The sequence below is a fragment of the Podarcis liolepis genome, assembly GCF_965112155.1.
Source record: "Podarcis liolepis genome assembly, chromosome: 8".
Classification (NCBI taxonomy): domain Eukaryota; kingdom Metazoa; phylum Chordata; class Lepidosauria; order Squamata; family Lacertidae; genus Podarcis; species Podarcis liolepis.
The window spans coordinates 55548656-55567971 of NC_139560.1; the positions used below are offsets into that span (position 1 = coordinate 55548656).

Below are 19316 nucleotides of genomic sequence, written 5' to 3' on the forward strand. Positions count from 1 at the left end.
GGCTCACTCACTCTCTCCACGGGTTAGGGGGCGCAAATTACTTGCCTTGCCCCGGGTGCTGACAACCCACGCTACGCCACTGGGCACAGGGATTGGTCCTGATACCAGTCCGCCCTGGTTGTGAGGGCCACTGATGATACAGCAGATTGCAGACTTACTCTTCACAGCGACACACCCCCCCTCATTGGAATGCCTTATTTTGGCTCTTTATCTCTTTCTTAGCAAATCAAAAAGAAAAAGGAAAGGACCAAAAAAAGAAGGTAGAAAGAAAAGGAGGATAAAGAGAGAAATAAAAAACAAAATAAAATAAACACATTTGACTTCCAATTAGACTCATTGTATTATTATTTCTATTATTTTTTCACACACAGTTCCAGATTACTATATTACTTTCTTTGTTTTAATCAGATACCAAAAACATTATATTTCTTATTTTACAAGGATCATTCTAGTTTTGCCAGGAGATGTTTATTATTACAATAGAGATAAAAGTTAAATATGAAAATTTGAGTAAGTTAAAGTGATGTTCTGTAATTTTTCAACTATTGTTAAAGATGGTTAATTGATGTAGTCGTTATTGTGGATTTTTTGTTATTGTTGAATCTTAAATAAAGTATTTTTTAAAGAAAGGAATGCCTTATTTTGGTTCTTGGTTGGCAGGTATTTTGTGTGTGTGTGTGTGTGTGTGTGTGTGTGTGTGTATGTGTGTGTGGATTGCAGCCTCAATGTTGCATCTGCTGATACAGTAGTACCTTGCAAGACGAATGTCTCGCAAGACGAAAAACACGCAAGATGAAAGAGTTTTCCGTTTTTTGAGTCGTTCTGCAAGACGAATTTCGCTATGGGCTTGCTTCACAAGACGAAACATCTTGCGAGTTCTTGCGAGTTTGTTTCCTTTTTCTTAAAGCCGCTAAGCCGTTAATAGCCGCTAAGCCGCTAAGCCGTTAATAGCTGCTAATCCGCTAATAGCCGCTAAGCCGCTAAGCCGCTAATAGCCGTGCTTTGCAAGACGAAAAAACTGCAAGACGAAGAGACTCACAGAACGGATTAATTTCATCTTGCGAGGCACCACTGTACTGGTGCTCTCTCCATGGGTCCTTTTTTTGTTACAGTGGTACCTCGGTTTTCAAATGTGTCCGTTGACAAACATTTCGGTTTATGAGCACTGTAAACCCGGAAGTAAATGCTTCTGTTTTCAAACACGCCTCAGAAGTCGAAAGTGCCATGTGGCTTCTAATGAGTGCAAGATGCTGAGGCCTGGCTGTCGGCTGTTGAGTTTCCAGTTTTCGAATGTTTCAGAACTCGAACGGTCTTCTGGAATTGATTACATTTGAAAACTGAAATACCACTGTATTTGAAATATGCAATAAAAGCCAATAACACCACAGGCTTAAAATTAGTTAGAGAGCCCTAGAAGGAATCTGAAGAGAAGCCTAACCAATTATTTCCATCAGGGTGGAAGATGTCAGATATACCTGTACCACAGACTGCAATATAATGTCCCGTTACCTGATTCTGATGGTGCTTATGTCTGAGTGGACAGGTATAGCAATAATTGTTTTCATATAGCAAAACTGAATATGTCAGCTATGACATACGATAAAGGCTTGTGCCCAATGCAGTGCTAAGGAACTGCCCTGTCGGTGCAAGGATTTCTGCAATGGGAATTTTCTCCCTCTTTCCCTCTCACATGGCCCTCTCCAAATCTGCTCCGGAGGGTTGCACAGGGTAGAAGAAGGGAAAATCCTACACCCAAATATAATCCTTGCCCTGGTGGTTATGTATTGGATACAAGCCATGGTCAGTCATGCTCCGTTCTGCTCTCATTCTTTGTCAAGTAGTAGCTTGGCCTCCATTGTGATTTCTGTGGCTGCAGCAGGGGCTTCCAGAGCAGCAGCAGCAGACATTGGTCCAGGGTTTTGCACTGGAGTCTCTTCCATCCCTTCCTGACCATGCCAGGGATTGAACTTGGAACTTTCTGCATGCAAAGCAGGTGCTCTACCACTGAGCCATAACCTTGAGGCAGAGGGCTGGAATCAAATAGCACAGGAGAGCAAAGAAGCTCATGGAAGGTGTAGTTACCAACTGGCTCAGAGAGTTGGTGCCACTTCTGCACCACAGTTGATATGCCACCTCTGCCAGTCCTGCTAATCCACTGGCACTGGCAAGGATCAGGGTGAGGGAAGATCAGCACAGCCCTCCTGCACGGATTGCAAGTGTGAGGCAAGCAAGTTCCATGCTACTGATACATACAAACACACACACCCCCTCATCTCCATCTGGCAGCTCCTAGTTTAGAACCAAGTGAGAGACTGCTAATATTTAAGGTTTCTCATTGCATGCTGCCTTTCAGTTTTGAATGCCAATTCTTTAAAAACGGTTTGAGGTGGAAATTAAGTCATGTGCATCCTGGATAAATACTGGCTAAACATGAATTGTTTGAAATATGGGGTATTAAGAATTAAATGTATGTCTCAGGGACATATATTTAAACTTCTTAACCCTCAAATGTCCACGGCCCCTCTTGCATTACCTTGTTCTAACTCCTACTTCAAACCCTTGTGATCCACCTGCATGTGCACAAACATACACACCATTGCTGGTTTTCCAAGGGATATGGATAGACGAGTAACAGAAAGGATAACAGGAATTGTTTAAAAACACTGCACTTTAATTATTGACAAAATCAGAAGGTACTTAGACAGCCTTGTTGTCACAGATGTCCCTTGTTGTGATGAACACACAGGACTACAGGACTGAGAGGAAAATGGCAGTACTGTCTTCCTAGACTCCAGCATGATTTGAGCCCCAGTGGAGACTTTTGTTCTTATTAATTTGGTCTGGCTGTAAATGTTCCAAGTGTCTGCTTGGGTGATAGCCAGAATAGGGTCTCGACTATGTGGCCTCTCAGGCTTGTGTTCCTGTGGTCCGGTCTCTCCACCTGCCCATTTCTCTCTCCCTCTTATACCTTCCTGGCCACCTGCTTACTTCTCTGCTTCTTGTTGTCTTGCAAACCTTTTCCAGGCTCCCTGAAGTAAGACTGAATTTTGACCCACTCTGCAACCCCAACCATGTTTACTTGAAGTCCTGCTCAATTCAATGGGGCTTTCTCCTCACAGCAACTCTGTGAGGTAAGATAGGCTAAGAGAGACAGAACAAATGATCCAAAATCTGCCAATGAGCTTCATAGCTGGGTTAGGGACTTGAACTTGGTTCTCTCTACTCCTAGACCAACACTCTAACCTCTACACAGATTCCCAGGAGGTTCTCAGCTGGCCTCCCTCTGTGCACTTTGCTCCACTACACATACCATTTATGAGTGTTTCCACTCCTCTCTCAGTGTGCTGTTGTCTAATGCACTGAACTTTTCAATGGAGGTGGCATTTAAGAAAAACCTTCCCTCGCAGTCACAACCAGAACTTTGCTTTCTGCTACCACGTAATTCTACCACCTCACTTGCCTGCATTGTTAGATTTCAGCTCCAAACCTGCTGAGACACATTCTCAACTGCCTATGGCCCAACACTGTCAATTACGGAAAGGAAGCTCTGCCAAAATGCTTCAGCAATTGGGATTTATCCTGCATGTGCCTAAATAAAATCCAGAGGAAGCGAGAAAAAAGTGAGAAATCACCCCTGACAACGCATTTTACCTGGCAGTCCAACACTGTTTATCAGCATAATAAAAAGTGCCAATACTTACCACCTGTCTAAAATATGCAGTAATAATAAACACTGTTAGAGGGCATATTATGGTCAGGGTTGAGATATTAATTTATAACTCTGGGAAGAAGTGAAAGAAGGGAAGAACTACAATACCTCACACAGGGCAAAGCTTGCAGAAGATGAGGCCAAGGCCTTTTTGTCTTTGATGAGCATCATTGGAAAATTGCATTGATTTTTTTTTTTTTTAGTAATAAAATAATATTCCCTGTTTTATATGATCAGGTTACTGAAACAAATGGACATGATATTACCTTTCAGCTCTGGTGCTGACAGCATATCTGGTGTGCCTCACACTTGCTTGGAAATTGAACACTATGGAAAGTTCTCCATAAAGGAAGAATGCCAGTTACTTCAAGAGCATTTACTCAAGACTTTTCAGCAATGGAGAATTTACTCAATATTTTTTGTCCAAAAGAGCACTGGCCAGAAAGAGTATGGGACTAGGGAGGCAAGGTTTCAATCCTCACTTAACCATGAAGCTCAGTGACCGACCTTTGGCCCATCACTATCTCTCAGCCTAATCTACCTCAAGGGTATCGTAAGGGTGAAACACGGGCATTCCAACCCCTTTCAAGACATGAGGACAGCCCACAAGCATTCCCTCTAATGATGGTGGCCAGCTACACATTGCTTAAAGAAAGATGTGCATGAATAATAACAAGGATAAAAGAGGATCCTATTTTGCATAAAATTTGTATATGGTACTTTGTATGCATAGGCACATATTAGAAAGAGAGCACATAATACATCTCACCATAGTACAGTGGTAGCTGATCTGGGCTTCTGCCTCTGAGCTCTCTGTTTTACTACTCTCAATGCACGCCTAGTCCTGGGAGAGGACGACTCAGGAATGCTCTCCAAAGACACTGAGTCTGTCAGTTGTCTCTCCCCTGGTGTTTCTTCTTCCTGCTCTTCCTCTCCCGATATTTCCCAGCTTTTCCTCCTCTGCAGTCTCTGAACTATGTCCTTCTGCAAACCACTGTTCTAAATCTATACTGCCCTCCTCTTCTCGGGACGGTTCAGGAGAAGGGGGAGCGGCTCCCACCACTCCTCCTCAGTCCAGCCCCTGACATCATCTTTAAACTAGACTTAGACTGGGCAGCCCTCAAACAGAGGGCGCCATCGAATGGAAGACTGTCAGTCCTTCAAAACAGAGGAGACCCTCTGTACAGTAGGACACATAGTCACCCTAATTCTGACTAGCACTGGTTCAGTCAGTTTCAACCTGATTGCCCTCATTCCACCTGAGCACTTCCTCAGATGTATCAGGTCCCAGGTGACTGGTGACACAAAACCAAGGAACTGGTTGTCATCAGCATATTGATAACAACTCTAGACACATCTGGATGTCACTCTCCTCTGCAGCCCCCATCTTCCAGAGTAAATCTAAATGTACACAAATCAGCATCCACTGCCCACTGCTTACGCTATTATATCTGTTTAAAGAATATACAGGGAGGGAGAGCAGGGTAATCCCTAGAGCTAGCAAAAGAGGGTGTTTTTTTTAAAAAAAAGATTAGGAAATAATAACTAAAGCTGCTTGCTTTATTACTTCAGGTAAAATATCTTATGAATAATATAATCATTGTGTGTGGTTATTGGGTGTAAAAAAAGATGTGTAATCAGTGTACTGTGATACAGGAACATTAACACTTTTCACACTGACTAGATACAGACTCGAAAATGAGTTTTAAAATCCCTGGGTCACCTAAGCGGGCAGAATATTCTACACAGAGACCCTGAGGCCAATATGCGGTATTTAATTTATCTCAGGCACTGAAGGGGTTTATGCATCCCATCGCCTGCTTTTAAAAAAAAAAAAACACACACACACCTTACCTTCCTGTTAGCCTAAGTTGAATGCTTGGAGATCAGGAGTGACAGACTGAGGCAGGGAAGGGCACAGAAATCCTTGAACTATTGCAGATATTGCAGGTTTAAGAGGGAATAGCTGAGGGAAATGACTTAAATTATAGCAAGGACATGTTTATGGCAGCACAGCATTCATAAATCTTGTGTGTGTGTGTCCCCCCTCATCCCCAAGAGTATACAAAAAACTCCTTAGTGCTCATTCATTTGTTATACAAATTAAAAGAAAAGAAGGTGTGTAGCAATTAATATATTATCATAGCCTGTGTGTGTTTGCTTAGCAGGCCTCATTTAGCTCCCTTATACTCTTTTCCCACACCCTTGTCGGTTTTCAACAGCCCCTATGTCCAGAGGGGCAAAGCCATATTGGGCCAGGATTGTGCTTCATGTCTCTATTATTTCATTTAATTAGTACATTTATTATAGCCCACATTTCTAACAAGTACAAGGGCTTCAGAGCGCCTCCCATTCAGGCCCTGAACTCTTCAGCTTCAACAAGATGGCTGCCTTATGTGCCCTCAGGCTTTGGTGGAATCTACACACATATTTTTTAAAAAACACTGTGAAAATGCTTTTTAAAAGTTTAGAAAAATACATTGAATTTGGCATAGCTCACTCTCGCCATCTAGTGTCACATTTGTATATTGCATTTTACAACACATTTAGAACATTTGATTTGCAGCTGTGTAGCTGGGTCCTTTACCTTAGGACCATGTTCAAAGCTACCATTCGGTATGCTTGTTAAGATGCTTATTAAGCAATACTATTTTTTTCCTGCAGTGGTGCAGCTATTGCTATTTTAATAACTAACCCTGTGAAAAGAGTGGATAGTTGGACCAACTGACAGCCATATCTTCTGGGCAGTTACATGGGCTAGTGCACTTCAGATGGAAGGCGGCAGATGAGATGAGATGAATGCTGCTCCTAACTGAGGGTGTGGGGAATTCTTCCACAGAAAATAAAATGAATCGAGATAGAAAAGTTCTGCCACATCCCTGATGTGCTGCTTTTCTATGTGCAGGGACTACTTTTGTTTGGCGGGGCATTCAGTCATGCTCGCCCTGCTGTGAAGCCAAGAACAGAGACACAGGTTAATGACGGCAGTGAGAACTAGACCGGTGAAACATCTATTATGTGTGTTATTTTCACTATGTGTTCCACCCCCCTCCGCTTTGTATTTTGAATAAACGGAGAGCTGCCGCATTTTCTTTCCCGAAAAATATCTCCCGATACCCACCTTCCCAGAAAGGCTTTGGAGTTTCTCCTCTTTGGCTCCTAAATAAATGTAGGGAACTGAAGTTTATAAACACACTGGAGCTTGTAACATTAGAAACACTCGGTGTGTTTGCAAGTCCCCAAACGCACAGCCTCATTTGCTGCCCAATCAAACTCAGTAGTTGTAATAGTTACCTTGGCAGGTCTTGCTCTGGAGTTTAAAATTCCCAACCTACAATATATATAGTTAGTCTTAATAAATAAATGACTTGGACCATGCATTATATATATCACTCAAATCCACGAGGACACAAATTATGTATAATACATCGCCTGTGTAATTTATTTATTAAGCAAAATGTGAATTTTCCATGCTTGTGTTTTGAGGCACAGTTTGTCACACACAGCTAAATGATGTATTCTTATTAGTCCCACTCAATTACCAAGTCATCCCTCTGTGCACTGCGTATTGGTTAATGATAGTGCCACAACGCTTGCGTCTACAATACCTGTGATTTTAGTGATTCATAACCACTCACTAAAACTGTGAAAATGATAAATTGACTGCTGTTGATTAAATGCCGCCAACAGTATGTTTCGTATGTGTTTGTGGTTGGTGGGAAGTTAAAGAAATAGCATTGCTCCAATCATTTAAATATCTAATTAAGCGGAGCTCTTGCTAGATATGGGGAGGGTGGGGGAGGGAAGATTCAGTGGAAGAAAGAGCATCAAATACAATGGAGGAGGAGGAGGAGGAGGAGGGAGACTTCTGTGTGTGTGTGTGTGTGTGTGTAGTAGTAGATAGGTAGCCGTGTTGGTCTGCCATAGTCAAAATAAAAAATTCCTTCCAGTAGCACCTTAAAGACCAACTAAGTTAGTTCTTGGTATGAGCTTTCGTGTGCATCTGAAGAAGTGTGCATGCACACGAAAGCTCATACCAAGAACTAACTTAGTTGGTCTTTAAGGTGCTACTGGAAAGAATTTTTTATTTTGTGTGTGTGTGTGTGTGTGTGGACATCTGCTCCGGTGTAACATTGCAGGCCGTACACAAACAACGGGGAGGGGGAGGGGAGAGAGTGTAAAAAATGAAAGTGGGGGAAGCGAAAAAAGTACAACATCTTTCTACGCTCACTGCACAGCTGCACATGGTTAATTTGATGGCTTCAGCTGACTGCCAAGATTAGCATAGCTAGGACAACTGTGTCTATGCCACTAAAAGTCCAAGTGACAGCTCATGGAATTGGGGCAAGTAGAGAAATGGGTTGCCTACCTTCCCAGGCAAAGCGAGCCAGCTAGCCTCTCTCAGAGCTCTGCGGCATGGGCCTAAGACAGGGCAGAGAGACGGAAACATCAACTGTGAACAAAGATTAATTATCTCTGTTGCTTTGGTTAATGTCTTTTCTCCCCCTTTTGCTAATTCTGCTCCAAAAGCCTTGCAACTAATAGAAAGCAGAACAGCACAAGGACAAGAGGAGTAAACATCCCCTTATCCGAAATATGGCTTGCAGTGTTGGAAGGGTGCAGGTCACCTTAATAAAGAATTTGACTTATCCCCAGTTCCAAATTGAACCAGTTTGATCTTTTAAGTGTAAAACAGGGTGGACTCAGATATTGCTTAATGCGGGTTGAAAGAAAGTGGATTGTCATTTGCGATACATATGGCAATGACCAATATTGCTGCTCATCTTAGCTACAATATGTAATGATGTCGTTGGGTTCATGGCAACCTATATACTACAAAGAAACATATTGTGTGCAGTTCATACTTAAAGACAGTGATTGCAAGCTAAATTTAAGAGCAGCTTTCATTCATTTAGGGAGTTTTTTATATGTTGTGGTTAACGGAAGTTGAACACTAATGTAAGTTGGATGAGCATAACCACTGGCAAAAATACACATTTTCCTGATGACACAGGAAATGTGCAAAATGGCAAAGATCATAAGCAGGAAGTGTTATCCATTGTCTGTTTTCTGTTTTACTTTTAAAACTTTTATTAGTTTTAAAACATACAGGGGGGAAAGAAGGAGGGGGAAGAATTTCCACCTCATAAGAAAAAACACTTATCACATACAATAGTTCACCTACAATCTGAATTACAACAAATACTTTAAAAGAATCCATGTACAAAGATAATAGAAAACGGTGCATTAAAATTATATACAAAAACTAACTACTAGTAGTAGTACTACTACTAAGTAAAAATAAGGCTATGTTTTCAAAAATAATACCTTGGAAGATATCAGACCAAGCAGGTGCATATTGACCAGGCAATATTCAAAATACCTCAGATACGTTGACATTCTCCAACATTGTCTCCACACTATACCTATTGTATGGGCAACACTTCTGTCTGCGTGAGAATGTGCAAGATAACCGATGCGCATCCACATCTTTCATTCAACCAAATTAATCCTAACATACACATAGTTGGCAATAACTGAGTTCTTGACATGCCGCAGACCAGTCAAACCAACAATTGGGTTGAGTGTCATGTGCTACATTTACTGCATGTTTCCATAATACACACAGTCACTTCCAATTGTAAGTGTGTATGTGCGTTGGAAGGGGGTGGGGAGTGACCTGGAGTGGAACCAACTCTTCTGGCTCACTCTGGCAATGACAGGAGCTGGGCTACCGACTTTTACTCCCAACCACCCAGTGACTCTCTCTTTCTCTCAGCTTCCCCTCCCGTTGACACTGATGGGATGGGAAACACCTGACACAGGATGTGGTAACATCACCAGTGGTAGATATATGTCTGTAGGCCTTTCCATGGGAGTAGCCTAGACCTCTGGTTCTTTTCCAAAAGGCATGGGACATTCCAAAAGTGGGACTGGAGGGGTGGAAGGCAGGGAGACCAGCAATAGGTGGTTCCAGAGCCAATGACAGGTGGAGTCACCTGTTAACAGGTTGTAAGTAAGTAAGTAAGTAAGTAAGTAAGTAAGTAAGTAAGTAGGCCGGGAAGTAGGGGCAGGTTGAGGGTAGAGTGAGGTTGGTTGTGTTGTGCCTCATTCCCTCTAATAGACCAGATTTCCACTGGGGAACTTCTCTCCCATCCTAAACCTGGCCCCCCACAGCCTTTGATGGGGGTTAGGATTTCCCTGTGACACAACTCTCTTTACTTCAATGAATGGAGAATTAGAGCCAACCTTTCTGAGATTTGACTAAGGGTCTCTAAGGAGAGTAGATGTTTCATTTTTGACATTCAGCCCACCAAGCTGGCTTCACCCAGAGGCTGAATGCTATTCATCACAGCTCTCTCGTTCTTCAGACAGTCATTGTAAAAAGAAAACAAACTCCTTCTACAAAAAGTTATTATATAGAAAATAAAGAAAATAAAGAAACTAATTACCTTTTAAAAGAGCTTCCCATATAGCTATGGGAAGCTCTTTTAAATGGTAATTATGACCAGCTATTTTCACATGGATATATATATATATATTTCACCCACGCGGGTGGCGCTGTGGGTAAAACCTCAGTGCCTAGGACTTGCTGATCGTAAGGTCGCGGTTCGAATGCCCGCGGCAGGGTGAGCTCCCGTCGTTCAGTCCCAGCTCCTGCCCACCTAGCAGTTCGAAAGCACCCCTAAGTGCAAGTAGATAAATAGGTACCGCTTTATAGCGGGAAGGTAAACGGCGTTTCCATGTGTGGAACTGGTGCTGGCTCGCCAGTTGCAGCTTCGTCACGCTGGCCACGTGACCCGGAAGTGTCTTCGGACGGCGCTGGCTCCCGGCCTCTTGAGCGAGATTAGCGCGCAACCCTAGAGTCAGTCACGACTGGCCCGTATGGGCAGGGGTACCTTTACCTTTACCTATGACCAGCTACAGCTACAGACTTTTTTTCAACCTGGTGAACACAGGTAATATTTTCTGCCATGTATGCAGTATGGGTCCAATATGATTGCACAAAGGAAAATAGGTGTAGAACTGGAAAAATACTAGCCAAAACAGCTTGGGGAAAAAATACTGTCTTTATGAATTAATAAGAATTAGAACTCATTAATTTAAAGAAATTAAAGCTACTATGGGAATTATTACTATGGAAGAGAAGATGCATTTATTGTATTTGCCTACCAGTCACCCTAAGAAAAATGGGTGGGGAAGGCTTGGAATGAACTAATTCAAATTAACTAATTCACTGATTATATATATATATATATATATATATATATATATATATATATATATCTGCATCACACCCAAAAGTAATTCCCTTAATTTCTGAGTGAACTGAATGTGAATTAAGTTCCTTTTGCAGTAGCTTTTGGGGGTCTCAGTATAATTAGGAGAGACATATTTTTTTGCAATATATCCATGTGAAAATGTGCTGTTTAGAAAATATGCCCAGCCTCATGCCATTTTTGTGCTAAAGCATTTTTGTGCTAAAGTATTTCTCCAATTATTTTTAATTATGCTTTTTTAAATATAAGTTAGCAATTGAGCTAAAATATAATTATGCAATTATTGGGGTGGGGGGACTTAATTCACATTTTTGTTACGCATTTACAAAAATAAGCCATGATTACGCATATGTTATGTCTTGCTTCAGAATATTCCATCAGATACCAAAAGGATGTTATACCTTTATGAATGATTTGTTTTAGGGAGCAAGCCTAAACTGGGATGAGATTAGGATCCAGCAGATCTCCGGGTGCTGGGAGGTTCCTGGTGCGGCTGGGCTGCACTGCGTTAACTCCCTCACCCTTGGCTCAGCCAGAGATACAACCTAATGTGTCAATTTTATTCATGTATATGAATTAACCAACTACTTATCCTAGACAGGCTGCATGGGGTATTGCTGTACCAGTCGCAAACCAGGTGGTCTTTAGCTCTTCTTGAACAAGGTACACAAAGCAAACCATTCTAACTTATTGGCATGAGAGAAATGAGCCTGCTCCCACATTTTGGTGTTTTCCTTGAGGAAACAGCTGTGATTGACAAGTACTACAGATAAATACAAGAGTCACACACATCGGGGAACAAGAAGAACAGTCTTGAAAATGAACCGGACAATTCAGAAGGATCTTCCTCGTTAATTCTGAAGCTGTTATTTGCACTTTCCTAGTGTGTGAGTGCATGTGATTTCATTTTGTCCTCAAGATTCAGCCATTGGAAATGGGTCATCACTTGTCTCACTTTGAAGGGATTTCCTGGTTCACTTTGAAGTATTCATTCTCACCGTGTTAAAAAATTCGTTGTCGCCCAAACCAAAGTTAGCATCAAAGAGAGGGCTTCATGTTCTTCCAAAGTTAGGTTTAATTCTTCCCCCACTGGGGAAATATGTGTGCTCTGTGATACTGCTGATTGCCCACTTTACATCTTGAGGGTCAAATAGCAGCACCATTTGTTTATTTCCACACTTCCAGCTTGTGCTGTGTATTGCAACTTTTAAAGATTTTGTTTTTATATTCTTTCCTTTCGTGGTTTTTCAGAGTGAGATACTACAGCCATTCATGGCCTTTGCCAAAAGTTCCTTTTGAACGTAATAGATATTGCAAACTTTCAAGTACAAACGAGTAGGATAAAACAACATTTGTCAAAATAAAGACCCAAAGTATAAGGTGTCATAAAAATGCACCTGTCATTTTCCATAAATAAAGTTAAGCAGATTTAGTGTGAAACAATTTACACAGAAGTATGTAAAATGGGGTAAATTCATAAAAGATTATCTAGTTGTAAAATGCAAATCTGTGAAAAAAAATATCCATTTATATCATCAGCCACATTTTAACAGATGTCTATTTTAATGGCAAATATATAAATAAATAAATAATGCCAAGTGCACATAATACATTGCCTTTCGTGATTTTTTTAAAAATAAAACACACACACACCAGTTACTTTTAATATGCCTCTTGCTATCTCCATAGTTTTGAGAGAAAATTGGCCTTAAATCATATACACGTTCAGAATGAAATATGGATTTTAAAAGAAAGTTATGGCTAATACTTTAGGTGTTTGCATTACTGTCAGCAACAGGATAAGCCATCAACAGCTAGTTACAGAGAGAGAGAAAATGGAATCAAGTATATAACATAACCTGAGAGAAAGAAGGTAAAAAGAAAACAGAAAATGGAAGCTTGGAACAAAATTGATATTTTATTCTTACAAACTAATCAGTAAAAAAAATATTAGCCATGATCTAGGTCCATACATACAGATTATGATTTTCAGGATAGCCTCTTTTTCAGATGTACTCTACACTGTTGAAATCTTAAACTTTCTTTAGGCTGCAATCCTATTCATCAAAGAATGTCCGACTGAGCTCACAAGGGGTGACTTTTAAATAGACAGTAACAGGGAGTTAAAAGTAAGATTCAGGAATGGGGTGCTCTTTCTGATCCCCATCATTTTTACATTTGCTCAGCCATAAATTTATTCTGTCTTGCCTATGCAATAACCTGCAATTCTATTTCATTTTAAATCTAGGCGAAAATTCACACCAAACCACCTGAAATTTCCTGTTCAGTGTGATTTTTAAAGAAACTGGAGGTCTATCCATCTTTGCATTTTGTCATCCTATAGTGCATTTTACTTCAAAAGATTACATTGCTATTGTATGCAAGCTTTTGAACTACACATCTTCATTCGAGCACAAAAAATTCAAAGCAAAGGTAAAACAACATTAGACATCATTGTATGTCCTGACTGGTGATCATCATCGAAGTGAACTGAAATGTCTCTTTACCTTTTTAAACATCAAATTTTGCCTAGAAACTGAAAACCAAATGACATGCATGCTGTACATAAAAGTTACAGCAGGAATGAAAACACATCCGTTGTGATCAACACAACCATGTAAAAAGAATGGATCAAACAAAACAAAGAAAAAGAGTGAAGTTAAATAACAAAGTTTGTAAGGTTGTTATAGCAGCTGCTTAAACCTTCTAAACTTGAGTCTCATCAATCAAACAAGAAAGGAAATGATTAGAACACTGGAGATAGAAAATCTAAATTAATACAAAGAAATATACTTATTGTTCACAGGAGGCACTTGCTTTTTGTATCTTCAAACCAAGGAACAAAAAAACAAATAGCATGAAAGGAATGAGAGGTATCCAAGCCGCCGTCTGTACAAAGTTGATAGGTTAATTTCTGCATAAGTGCATCCCACAATTTCTTCAGCCTTTGTTACAGCAATGGGAAAGGAGATGGCTTCTACTTACAAGCCAAGGCCATGCTATCTGCTGATAAGAATCTGAACAAAAGTTCTGTATGCAAATACAAAGGAGAATCAAGGAGCAGAGTGTTTAATAGCACTACTCTTGAATTATTTTGTCCAACTGAAACAAAAAAGAGAATTGTAGCGGTGGGAGAGACCTTGGAAGTCATCTAGTCTAACTCCCTGGATCTGAAAAATGGGGTGCAGCATTTTAATATTGTAGATATTAATACTTTGCAGCATGAAGCAATCGGATGCATAAAAATGGACTCCTTTTGGAATAAAAATTGTCCAGACCCATAAATGAGATTCAAAACTTTACTAACCAGAACTTCTTAAAAACAGGTACAGAAACATCAAGGTTACTCACGTGAATGCTAGCAGAGGATATCAACAATTAGTTATTAACTAGATGAAGCTCAGAGAACTCTTTCTAGCTTTAGTATTCCAGTGTTAAACCCTTAGCAATATAAATACAGGCATTTCTCCATTTCACTTTGGGCAACTAAACAATTAAACTTAACAGCAACCACATCACGCCTGTTGGATAGATAGCTCTCCAACCTCTGCTTAAATCCCAAGGCTTGTTTCTAGTGCAGTGTTGGTCCCATCAAGGCAAGGTTGTCCACTTGTGCAATGGAACATTCCTCCTCACTCCCCTCCTGGTTGCCCCACCAAATCTATTCTGAGAGTTCCCCCAACCCTCCAGAGCAGACCTGGGGAGGATGTGCAGTGTGCCCAGGGGAAGGAGAACTGGGGAAATCTTGTAGCAATGGAAATCCCTGACAAGATGGTTTGCTTTGGATATGAGGCGACACTGACATAGATTTCCGCTCACCCCCTCCAAGAGGTTTGCGGCACTGAGCAGGCTTACCTGGCCAGGTGCCACCCACCTTGCTACAGGGTGGCCGTTGCCCTGCCCCTATCTCAGCAGTCCAATGGGCTGCCAACTGGGGGTGGGGTGAGGGCCAGAAAAGGCCCTCTTCAGTTGATGCTCTTTGGCCCAGGCTCACTTGGTTTTCTTCCCAGGTTCATCCACCCAACCCTCCCTAAAATATAACAAGGTCTTCTTTTGCAGGTTAACCTCTTGCTTCCTAGGTCAGCGGGTGCTGCTATGGTCGTATGATGGTTGCTGTATTCAGAACCAGGAAGGAATTTCCCTGCATTGGCAGGTTTCACCTTCCCCGTAGCGATTCGTCACAACTTTGGCAGTTTTAGGCCTTGGTCAGTATTCTATAGTCTATCTGTGAGTTATGGGCGGCATATTGATGCACCCCATGTGGTGGCCTTTGCAGGGCCCGTTAAAGGGTTGATTGCAGGAGTCACTGTCCCTAGAGTGGTGGCATATAGGTCAAACTCCCGGCTTTGGTGAAGTGGGAGGACACACTGTGTAAGTTCACGCTTTACAGTCCCCTTCCACAACACCTGACTGCTCTGTGCATCCTCAGCCCCTGTTGGGTATGACAGGGATACCTTCCAAGGCCTAAGCCAAGGTTCCTACACCTGAATTCAATAAAGTTGTGGCCTAATTTTAAACCCATACATTGTTGTCATGTCTCATTTCAGGGTGGTGGGGTCAGGGTTTAGTGCGTGGGCTCACAAACCTGGCTCTCAAAAGCTTACACTGCAGCAGGTGTGGGGAAGCCTTTTCAGCCGCATTCCCCCATGGACCACCTTCCAGGGCTGCATGTCGTTGGTAGGCAGGGTCGGGGGTAAAAGTGGGCAGGGCAACAGTGGCAATTCATACCTTTGTATAGTAGGCTACATTCCAGTCAGATGCATTTGTCTCAATGTAGGAAAGCAACATTTCCGCAAGGCAAGGTCACATTCAAGCCACACAAAGCACCTGAGAATGGGCACAGAACAAGGCTGGTGATAGAGATGGGTGTAATGCAGAGATTCCCATGCATCAGACAAAGAGACCCGGATGGCCACATTTACTTCCAGTTTCCCCAGTCCTGCACTACAGAATAATCCTGTCACAAGGGATGCAAGTATCTTGTTTTCCTCCTGGGCCGAATAAAGCTATTCAGCACAGAGTTTTGTTTGCATTCCCCTTTTACTTTTCCTGATTTCCCATTTATCTCTAGTTTTGCTGAAAATATGCAGTCATATCACAGATATTTTGTCACATGCACACACCCCACTTGGTTCATTGGGTCTAAGCTTATAGGCCAGTTTTTCCCCCCAGGTGTAAATCAAAATTTAAAGTCTGTAAATCAAAATTTACAGACATTAAGAATCTTGCAGTATTCTGTTGAGCACTTAACTTCAAAATAGAAAACTAATGCTTAAACTGTAAGGCAGTAGTAAGCAATGGCTTAGAAGGGAATGAGATATAGAAGTTAAAGTTTAGTAAATAATTTGAAATCCCATAGGTATAAGAAATATTTCTTATGTTCCCTCTGCTGGTGGGGAGCTTGTTTTGGCTTTTTAAAAAACCAATTAGGCTGTAGTTTGAGGAAATGTCCTTTTAATTATAATTACCATATGTTGGACTTATAAGCACATTGGCTATAGATTATTTTTTACAGTTTATTTGGAGTTTATTGAATATATCCTTTGCATCCCAAAGTCTCCATGTAATCTGTAAAAAAAAATCATTTATTCATTCTACCCTCAAACCCCAGGAAAAACTCTAGAGAGAAATATATATATTTCAACTGACACATTTAAGCCTGGACACTATAAATACCTCATAAAAAGGAAGAACTCTCGGATTTTAACTTTTTAAAAAATTAAAAGAAAGTGCATGGGCCTCAAGAGAAGGGAAAATTCCACCACAGATTGGAGCAAACTCATAAGGCAACAAAAACACTGAAGTAATGAAAAGATTACAATTCTAAAACTGGCATTCTGCATGAGCAGGAACACTAAATAACGAGAGAGCTACTAATAAAATGGGAATTTTATAGAATAAGGGTTACTTCCTGCCAGAATTGGAAAACAGGCACCTGGAGGATATTTTTCCCTAAGCATTAAGTCAAACTAGGTTTAGTCATTCTCTCCATTTGGTCACACATTTTGACATGAAATGTATTCTTAAAGCCCCGGTTGGAAATACAATGGAAAAATAATCTTGCATTTGAAAAGAAAGGGTGAAATCCTGCTTTCTGCATACAGAGGCCAGGTGTTATGGTAGCATAAGGAGCAGATTGCAAGCAAGGGAATGAGTCAAGCCACTCCTGCCCACTCCTTGGCCTTGCTTGCTGCTCCATAACAATAGCCCATTTGTGGAGAGAGACCTCAGAGTCAGGCTGCAGTTTCTGAGAAGCAAGCAGAGATAGGGAAAGGGAAGAATCGACTGAACTGCCCTTCTCCCTCTTTGCTTCATGGCTTCTGCTACCCTCAGAAGGAAGTGAAAAGCCCACACTCTTATCCATGGGTAGGCAAACTAAGGCCCGGGGGCTGGATGCGGCCCAATCACCTTCTAAATCCAGCCTGTGGGCGGTCCGGGATCAGCGTTGTTTTTACATGAGTAGAATGTGCGGTTTTATTTAAAATGCATCTCTGGGTTATTTGTGGGGCATAGGAATTTGTTCATTATTATTTTTTTCCAAACTATAGTCCGGCCCCCCACAAGGTCTGAGGCACAGTGGACCGGACCCCTGCTGAAAAAGTTTGCTGACCCCTGCGGTTATCTATGGCATAAGAATGAGCATTTTGTATATGCTGGTCTCAGGATGCCGGATGACTCAAACAAATGGAGGATTGTTGTTGTTGTTTAGTTGTTTAGTCATGGAGCACACCAGGCACTCCTGTCTTCCACTGCCTCCCACAGTTTGGTCAAACTCATGCTGGTAGCTTTGAGAACACTATCCAACCATCTCGTCCTCTGTTGTCCCCTTCTCCTTGTGCCTTCCATCTTTCCCAACATCAGGATCTTTTCCAGGGAGTCTTCTCTTCTCATGAGGTGGCCAAAGTATTGGAGTCTCAGCTTCACGATATGTCCTTCCAGTGAGCACTCAGGGCTGATTTCCTTAAGAATGGATAGGTTTGATCTTCTTGCAGCCCATGGGACTCTCAAGAGTCTCCTCCAGCACCAGAATTCAAAAGCATCAATTCTTCGGCGATCAGCCTTCTTTATGGTCCAGCTTTCACTTCCATACATCACTACTGGGAAAACCAGAGCTTTAACTATACGGACCTTTTCTAATGGAGGATTAGAAAAGCATGAATTGTCATGTCCTGGCCTGTTGCACTGCTGTAGGCTCAGCACAGCAGGAGGATACACATCTCCTTCTGTGTTTGGTGAGCAGGATTCAGTCCACAAAGTTTCCAAGCCTGCTGACTGAAAGCAAGGGCAAATTACTGCCAACTGCTATAATTATTCTAAACTCAAGGATTCAAGATTTTGTTGAGACATGGTTGTTATAAGTCACTTATAGGAAGCAGGCATCTCACTTGTGTTTCTGTGTTTGGTGGTGAGATTTCTGCCTCAGTAGCACTAAGAGAGAGGCTAAAGGATCGGGATGTTAAACTGCTGTGAATGGAGTTTCACTCTTCAAAGGAGCAGATGCGTAGCTTGCAAGTAGCAGTGGAGGAGAAATTTGATTTTGTTTTCATTTTAATGAGAAACTAACCCGTACTTCATGAACCAACAAGCAAACCAAAACACAGTTGTCTTTTGAAATTTGTACTTTACTGAATTTAGTGGTGCTGTTCTCCAACCAAACAGTATGCAGCAAGTGCATATACTAGGGGGAAATGCACATTAAAAGCGTTTATATTTATGAAAACAAAATAAGAAACTCCATTAAATTAGGGGGAAGTGCTTGCAGATATTTGTTAAAACTGGATCAAAAAACTTGCTTATAAACAAGCTTGGATTAAAATGCTCACGAATTTTCATGAATTATTTTTTTTAAAGTGAATTACCACAGACATGTGGAGAACCAAATTAAGGATTGGGAAAATGACAAACCTAGAAAACCAGAATGGACAGATTTCCCCACCCCTATTTGGGGGACACTCCTTAATTCTATACCGTAACTGGAAACACAACTAGCTTAATGGCAAAGGATGCCTATTTCCAGCTTCAGCTGGTTCATCAACTGTGGCTTTTATTAGGCCAAGATAGAGAGGCATAATACTTAACTGTCTAGTATCCTCTTATTTGGATTACTGCACTATGTAGAGCTCCTTGTCAAGATGACCCAGAAGCTTGTGCAAAATGTGGTCGTGCGTGGGGAGCGGGACAATCAAATGGGGTTCATATTAAGGTAAAGGGACCCCTGACCATTAGGTCCAGTCGTGACCGACTCTGGGGTTGTGGCGCTCATCTCGCTTTATTGGCCAAGGGAGCCGGCGTACAGCTTCCGAGTCATGTGGCCAGCATGACTAAGC

The 19316-nt window shown here is 41.5% G+C and overlaps 1 long non-coding RNA gene across 1 annotated transcript in view; it reads right to left on the bottom strand.

Moving 5' to 3' along the window:
• The window catches only part of LOC310713649, a 134105-nt gene that overhangs the window by 109275 nt on the left and 5514 nt on the right, over window positions 1-19316 (bottom strand). Inside the window, exon 2 of the long non-coding RNA XR_014529382.1 lies at window positions 8079-8131. This is a non-coding gene — a long non-coding RNA (uncharacterized lncRNA). The remainder of the gene's footprint in view (window positions 1-8078; window positions 8132-19316) is intronic.